The sequence below is a fragment of the Pongo pygmaeus genome, chromosome 9 (genome assembly GCF_028885625.2).
Source record: "Pongo pygmaeus isolate AG05252 chromosome 9, NHGRI_mPonPyg2-v2.0_pri, whole genome shotgun sequence".
In the NCBI taxonomy this organism is placed as follows: domain Eukaryota; kingdom Metazoa; phylum Chordata; class Mammalia; order Primates; family Hominidae; genus Pongo; species Pongo pygmaeus.
Genome location: NC_072382.2, coordinates 10,536,314 through 10,544,561, shown reverse-complemented (window position 1 = coordinate 10,544,561; position 8,248 = coordinate 10,536,314). Strand labels below are relative to the sequence as shown.

At 47.9% G+C, this 8,248-nt stretch overlaps 1 long non-coding RNA gene across 2 annotated transcripts in view; it reads right to left on the bottom strand.

The window, feature by feature from the left end:
• Positions 1–5,384: 5,384 nt before the first annotated feature.
• LOC129008820 (uncharacterized) overlaps positions 5,385–8,248 on the bottom strand; it is a 6,298-nt gene continuing 3,434 nt past the window's right edge. The window contains exon 3 of one of the 2 annotated variants that reach the window (XR_010127540.1): positions 5,385–7,366. This is a non-coding gene — a long non-coding RNA (uncharacterized LOC129008820). The remainder of the gene's footprint in view (positions 7,367–8,248) is intronic. The other variant, XR_010127539.1, reaches the window with a different exon arrangement.

Below are 8,248 nucleotides of genomic sequence, written 5' to 3'. Positions count from 1 at the left end.
TGGCTTGAGACCTCTTCCTCCATGTTCAAAGCCAGCGCAGTTGCATCTGAGCATTCTTCTGTAGTGGCATTCCCTCTGATACTCTCCTTCTGCCTCTCTCTTCCATCTTCAGGGACACTTGTGATTACATGGAGCCCACCTAGATAATCTGTGACAATTTCTCTACTTAGCTGATTTGCAACTTTCATTCCCCTTTGCCGTGTAATGTAACATATTTACAGGCTCTAGGATTTAGGATGCGGAATCTTTGGAGGGCCATTATTCTGCCCTGTGCAACCTTCCTGGCAATGTCTAGTGAGGATGATGAGGTAGAGGCAGGGGCCCCAGCCATAAGAAAGTCCTGGTGTTCAGGCCGGGTGCAGTGGCTCACGCCTGTAATCCCAGCACTTTAGAAGGCCGAGGCGGGTAGAACACCTGAGGTCAGGAGTTCAAGACCAGCCTGGCCAACATAGCAAAACCCTGTCTCTACTAAAAATACAAAAAAAAAAAAAAATCAGTTGGGCATGTGGCACACATCCGTAGTCCCAGCCACTCGGGAGGCTGAGGCAGGAGAATTGTTTGAACCTGAGAAGCAGAGGTTGCAGTGAGCTGAGATTGTGCCACTGCACTCCAGCCTGGGTGACAGAGTGAGACTCCCTCTCAAAAAATAAATAAATAAATAAAAAATAAGGCAGGTGTAGTGGGTCACACCTACAGTCCCAAGTACTTGGGAAACTGAAACAAGGAGATCACTTGAGTCCAGGAGCTGGAGGTCAGTCTGGGCAACACAGTGAGACCTTGTCTCTAAAAATAAATAAGTAACATGTATTTATTTATTTATTTATTTAGAGATGGAGTCTGGCTCTGTCACCCAGGCTGGAGTGCAGTGGCATGATCTCGGCTCACTGCAACCTCTGTCCCCCAGGTTCAAGGGGCAGCCTCCCAAGTATCTGGGATTACAGGCATGCGCCACCATGCCCCGCTAATTTTTGTACTTTTAGTAGAGACGAGGTTTCACTATATTGGTCAGGCTGGTTTCGAACTCCTGACCTCAGATGATTCACCCACCTCGGCCTCCCAAAGTGCTGGGATTACAAGTGTGAGCCACTGTGCCCAGCCAACAAACATGTATTTAAAATAAACATTTATATCATGTTATTCACCTGCTCAGAAATCTCCAAAACCCATGTCCTACACGGCCAGGCTGCTGAAGCACCCTGGACTACCACTGTGTACTAGCACTACTGTTTCTTTTTGCTGGGATTCAGCTCTGTTGTCACAAAGATAGTGAAGGTCCCTGCTAACAGCTCTCTGTGGTCTACTGGAGGCCTGGGGCACATGCGTAAGTGGTCCTGGGCAGGCAGCAGGATTCTGAACATTGGTGAGGAAGGATATCTTCATAGAATTTGAGATAGACCTTTTGGAAAAAGTAAAATTTTGCCAGGTATGGAAGGTGTGTATGCGTTGGGGGCGTTCCAGGCAGAGAGACCCACAGAAGCAAAGGTGTGGAAGTCTGTGGAATGCTGAATCTTCCACGGGGGCTGTGGCATAGGGTGTTGTCAGTTGAGGATTTTTAATGTTGGAGAGGGGATTTTGTGCAGAGAAAAGCTACCTACTGCTGCTTGTGTTTAAATTAATACTGTATTTATTAAACATATAAATTTTAAAAAATAGTTTTTCTTAAACATCCAAGTGCAATTTGTAAATCTAGTTTTCTATGTATAAGCCTACTAATTTTTTTATAAAAGTAAGAACAATTATGTTCACTTATCTTTGATATTTAATTAACTCATAAGTTCAACAGATTAAATTCTTCTAAAAATTAATGCCAATTACAAACTTAGGTAATTAAATCCTCGAATAGATTTTAAACTATATTTTACAGAGTTAAAGTAGCTGATCCTCTCAAACACCTCAAATTCCCAGCAGAAGAGACTTACAAAGATTTTTTTTTTTTCCTTATCACTTAAGCAACTCTTTTTCTTTTTCCTTTTTTCAGGGACAGTGTCTACAGGGTCTGGAGCAATCATGACTCACTAGCTTTGACCTCCTGGGCTCAATCGATCCTCCAGCCTCAGCCTCCTGAAGAGCTGGGACTACAGGTGTGTGCCACCACACCCAGCTAATTTTTTTTTTTTTTTTTTTAGAGATTGGGTCTCACTGTGTTGCCTAGGCTGGTCTCAAACTCCTGGGCTCAAACAATCTTCCTGCTTCAGCCTTCCAAGGTGTTAGGGTTACAGGCATGAGCCACTGTGCCCAGCCAAGCAACTCTTATATACTAATAAACTTATAAATGTGGGAAATCAGTTATCTTAAATATTCAATCCTGTTTCCAGACTTAGATCCTCTTAGACTGTCACAGTTATCTACTGCTTTGTAATGAGTCACTGAAAATCTACTGGCTTAACATAACAACAGTTCTAAGTCAGCAGTTTGGGCTGAGCTAAGCTAGCCGGTTCATCTGCTGGTGTCACTGGGTCACTCTTGTACCTGCAGCTATAGTCATCTGACAACCCAACTGGGGTTGGGGGTCCAAAGTGGTCTCACCCACATGACTGATGGTTGGTGCTGGCTGTCAGCTGAGGCCCCTTGGCTCTGCTCCACATGGTCTCACCTTTCAAGGTGGCAAAGCCATCCAGAGGAGCAGATGCACCATCACAGCAGGGCTGAAGTTGCAGTGACATGCAGGACCACAGTACAGTTAGGGCTTTCCTGCTACTGGTCTGAGATTTAAGACCAGAGCAGGACCCAGGAGAATTCTACCATATCTAAAGGGATCCCCAGATCCACTCCTCTCCTGTGGGACTTAATGATAAAGTCTGATGCATCACTGTTTCCTAAGAGTCTTTCGAGTGGCAGCTCTTCCCCATTTTTACCCTGCCAGCTTTCTACTTTTTGTTGCCTCATTTGGGTAGATAAGCATCCGTCCCTCCAGCTCTCAGGTCCTCCTGTCGTCTTCTCTGTCTGATGACAATTTTGCATTCCACCCTCATCCAGGTTGTACTACTCTCGTCATATCTCACTTTATTACTTGCCTATGTTTCATTTTACTATCCGTTTCATTGGCCATATTGTACAGTCATTATGTTGAGAGGTATATAAGAGAAGGATGGATTACAAGGTATTAAATGTCCAGAGCTTGTAGCTATAAACCAGGAGCCTGGAAAACAGAGGATGCCCTTCCACCTGATTTTTTTTTTTTTTTTTTTTTTTTGAGATGGAGTCTTACTCTGTTGGCCAGGCTGGAGTGCAGTGGTGCGATCCTGGTCCACTGCAACCTCTGCCTCCCAGGTTCAAGTGATTCTCCTGCCTCAGCCTCCCGGGTAGCTGGGACTACAGGCGCATGCCACCACGCCCAGCTAACTTTTGTATTTTTGTAGAGATGAGGTTTTGCAATGTCGGCCAGGCTGTTCTTGAACTCCTGACCTCAGGTGATCCACCCACGTTGCCCTCCCAAAGTGCTGGGATTACAGACGTGAGCCACCGTGCCCAGCCTCTACATGATTTTTGGCAGAGTTATCTGAAGACCATGTCAGCTGTCTGGGAAAGTCCTCAGTGATCTTGAGAGGGCCAGACAGATACTGAATGTTCTTATCCCACACCACCCTCCCCAGGGGAAGGGCCTTAGTGGGCCAGGGGGTTTCGTCCCTGGAGCTGGCAGAGGGGGGGCTTCAGCTGCCCCTACTCTGACTTCAAAGAAGGCCCAGGAAGGAGGTAGATGCTTCAGGGACATTTGGATTGAAGTGCACAAAATCCTTTAAAAGTAATGTTTATTGTAATACGTTTTAACAACATAGAAATAAAGTAAAAAGTGAAAGCCAGCAGGGTGCTGTGGCTCAGGCCTGGAATCACAGTACTTTAGGAGGCCAAAGCAGGAGGATTGCTTGAGCCTGGAAGTTCGAGACCAGCCTGGGAAACATAGTAGGACCCTGACTCCACAAAAAATAAAAATATTGGCCAGGCGCGGTGGCTCACGCCTGTAATCCCAGCACCTTGGGAAGCTGAGGTGGGCGGATCATCTGAGGTCGGGAGTTCGAGACCAGCCTAACCAACATGGAGAAACCCCATCTCTACTAAAAATACAAAATTAGCCGGTCGTGGTGGTGCATGCCTGTAATCCCAGCTACTTGGGAGGCTGAGGCAGGAGAATTGCTTGAACCCGGAAGGCAGAGGTTGTAGTGAGCCAAGATCATGCTATTGCACTCTAGCCTGGGCAAAAATAGCTAAACTCCATCTAAAAAAAATAAAAGTAAAAATATTAGCTGGGCATGTTGGTGCACCTGTAGTCCCAGCTAATCTGGGGGCTGAGGCTGGAGAATCACTTGAACCCAGGAGTTCAAGAGTAGCCTGGGCAACATAGTGAGACCCTGTTTCTACAAAAAAAAAAAAAAAAAAATAGTGAAAGCCCTTGTTATGGGCTGAATCGTGTCTGCCTGAATTCCTATGTTGAAGCCCTAACCCCCAGTAGCTCAGAATGTGACCGTATTTGCATATAGGGCCTTTAAAGGGGTATTAAGGCTGGGTGCGGTGGTTCACACCTATAATCCCAGCACTTTGGGAGGCCGAGGCAGGTGTATCACCTGAGGTCAGGAGTTTGAGACCAGCCTGACCAACATGAAGAAACCCTGTCTCTACTAAAAAATACAAAAATTAGCTTGGTGTGGTGGTACACGCCTATAATTCCAACTACTTGGGAGGCTAAGGCTGGAGAATCACTTGAACCCGGGAGACAGAGGTTGCAGTGAGCTGAGATCGTGCCACTGCACTCAAGCCTGGGTGACAGAACGAGACTCTGTCTCAAAAAAAGAAAGAAAAAAAAGAGGTAATTAAGTTAAAATCAGGCCATTAGGGTGAGCCCTACTGCAGTCTGACTGGTGTCTTTTTTTTTTGAGATAGAGTCTTGCTCTGTTGCCCAGGCTGGAGTGCAGTAGCATGATCTCAGCTGACTGCAACCTCTGCCTCCCAGGTTCAAGCAATTCTCCTGCCTCAGCCTCCCGAGTGGCTGGGACTACAGGTGCCTGTCACCACGCCCGGCTAATTTTTGTATTTTTAGTAGAGACGGGGTTTCACCATGTTGGCCAGGCTGGTCTCAAACTCCTGACCTCAAGTAATCCACCCGCCTCAACCTCCCAAAGTGCTGGGATTACAGGTGTGAGCCACTGCGCCTGGCCTGACTGATATCCTTTTAAGAGGAAAGTTCGGGGCTGGGCGCAGTGGCTCACGCCTGTAATCTCAACACTTTGGGAGGCCGAGGCGGGTGGATCACTTGAGGTCAGAGTTTGAGACCAGCCTGGCCAATATGGTGAAATCCCGTCTCTGTTAAAAATATAAAAATCAGCCGGGCATGGTGGCACACGCCTGTAATCCCAGCTACTCGGGAGGCTGAGGCAGGGGAATCGCTTGAGCCCAGGAGGTGGAGGTTGCAGTGAGCTGAGATCCTGCCACTGCACTCCAGCCTGGGTGGACTCCATCAAAAAAATAAAAGTGGGGGGCAGAAAGTTGGACACACAAAGAGACATTAAGGATGCTGGAGTGCAGAGGAGGGACCACGTGAGGATGCAGGGAGAAGGCAGCCGTCTGCAAGCCATGGGGAGAGGCCTTGGAGGAAACCACACCCGCTGATGCCTTGAACCTGGGCTTGCAGCCTCCAGAACTCTAAGAAAATACATTTCTGCTGTTTAAGCCACCCCATCTGTGGCATTCTGTTATGACAGCCCCAGCAAACTATCACAGCACACCGCCTCCCTGTTCCCAGTCCACAGAGGTAATTCCTTTAGCCACTGGCTGCGTATAGTAGATTTTTTTCCCTGCATGTATAATCATATGTGAAGAAATACACACATAATTTTATTTTTACAAAAATAGGATTCAGCCATACACACTGTTCCACAACTACTATGCTCTTTTTTTTTCTTACTCACAACACTTCTGACACCAAATGTGTGGGTTTTTTTTTTTTCCACATCGACCAACTCTCCAACACCATCTGGGTGTCCTACAATTGAATCCATTCTGATACTATCAACCTGGAGTTGGCATCAGCTCCCACACATTAAGGGCCCAGTCTCATAAGACTGCCCCTACTTCAAACTCCAGGAGCAAGTCCTGGGCCCCCCATACTTCTGATGTATGAATTGGGGGTTCCCATGACCCCCTCCTCAGGTTCAGTAATTTGCTAGCACAGCTCACAGGACTCAGGAAAACAGTTTACTTACTTTTTTTTTTTTTTTGAGACAGTGTCTCTGGAGTGCAGTGGTGCTCGCTGCAGCCTTGAACTCCTGGGCTCAAGCAATCCTCCAGCCTCGGCCTCCCGAGTAGCTGGGAGTACAGGCATGTGCCACTGCACCCAGCCTTACTTACTATTGCCGGTTTATCATAAAGGATACAAGTTCAGGAACAGCCAGATGGAAGAGATGCATAGGGCAAGGTGTGGAAGGCAGGATGCGGAGCCTCCAAGTGCTCTCTGATCACGCCACCCTCCCAGCACCTCCATGTGTTCTTCTCTGAACCCTGTCATTTAGTTGTTTTTTGTTTGTTTGTTTGTTTTTCAGATGGAGTTTTGCTCTGTCACCCAGGCTGGAGTGCAGTGGTGCCATCTTGGCTCACTGCAACCTCTGCCTCCCGCCCAGGTCAAGCGATTCTCCTGCCTCAGCCTCCTGAGCAGCTGGGGCTACAGGCATGCACCACCACACCCGGCTAATTTTTGTATTTTTAGTAGAGACGGGGTTTCACCGTGTTAGCCAGGCTGGTCTTGAACTCCTGACCTCAGGTGATCCACCTCCCTCAGCCTCCTAAAGTGCTGGGATTACAGGCGTGAGCCACTATATCCGGCCTCATTTAGGAGTGTTATGGCGGCTTCATTATGCAGGTATAATTGATTAATTCTTGACCACTGGTAATTAACTCAATGTCCACCCCATCTCCCCTCCCCAGGGTTTGAACCCTCTAATCATTTCCTGGGTTCCCCTTCCCCTGGCTACCACCCTCATGCGCCAAGAGTCACCTCATTAGCATACATTTATGGTTGAAAGGGGCTCATTATGAGTAACAAAAGATGCTCCTCTCCCACCACCACTCAAAAAATTACAAGTGTTTCAGGAGCTCTGTGCCAGGAACTGGAAGTGAAACCCAAATATGCATACTTATTATATTCACAATATCACAACCACTAACTTTTTTCATTCTACCATATGTCATTGCCATGTCAATATCTACCCAAATGTTGTTTCTTCACACTTGCCAATATCCCATCCTATGGCGGCAGCATCGTGTTTTCCAGTGTCCTCCATGGTTGGACTCAGGTGGTTTCCATCCCTTTTGCTGTCCCAGACAGTGCTGCGTGAGACGTCCTGTGCCACCAGGGTAGGGTCACCTGTGGGACACATTCCTAAGAGCAGAATCACGTTTGTGTTTTCAATAGCTACTGCTAAGTGTACCTTCCTACGGGTGGTGTAGAAGAGGCACGTATCCCACCCACGCCCACACAGGCACACTCTCTACCACTTGGTATTTCTCAACAGAGGTGCTGGAAAGGAGACAGTGGGGTTGGGCCATTTGGATCTGAGGGGCTACAACAATTTGGCTCAGAAAAGAATAAGCAGAAAAGGGAGTGAGGAAGCCCAGAGAGAAGGTTCAAGGGACCTTCAGGGAGAGGCTGAGGGACCCCCAGGGCAGCGGAGGGTGACCAGTTCCATTGGCTCATTCGACAAACACTAAGCACTGACAATGCCCCGGGCTCTGCAGTGGGGTCCAGCACATGGCAGTGAAGGAAACGTCTTCCTCATGGGAAGAAGTCGACACACAGGAGTCATTTCAGAGTGCTTGGATCAGCGGGCTGGGGCGCCTGGAGAGGAGCAGATGGAACAAGCACTAGCATGACACTGGCTCATGAGAATTCCTGAGAATTTCTGCCATACGTGGCGAGGGGGAAAGTGCAGGAACAAATCCTTGGATGTGACTCTTCTAGTTACCTACTGCTGTAGAACAAACTACCTTAAGCTACCTTGCTTTTCTGGCTGGAAACAACAGCCATTTAATTCCATCTCAAGATTTTGTGGGTCAGGGATCAGCTAGGTGATTCTTCTGCTCCATGTGGCCTCGACTAGGGTCACTCAGTGGGATTCGCTGGAGACTGGGCTGGGCTAGAGGGCCCAAGACAGCTTCCTTCATGTTACCTGGAGCCTGCGCTGCGTTGCAGAACAATTGGCTTGCCACAAGGCTAGCATGGGCTTCCCCACACCATGGTGGCCTCAGGGCACTCAGACTTCTT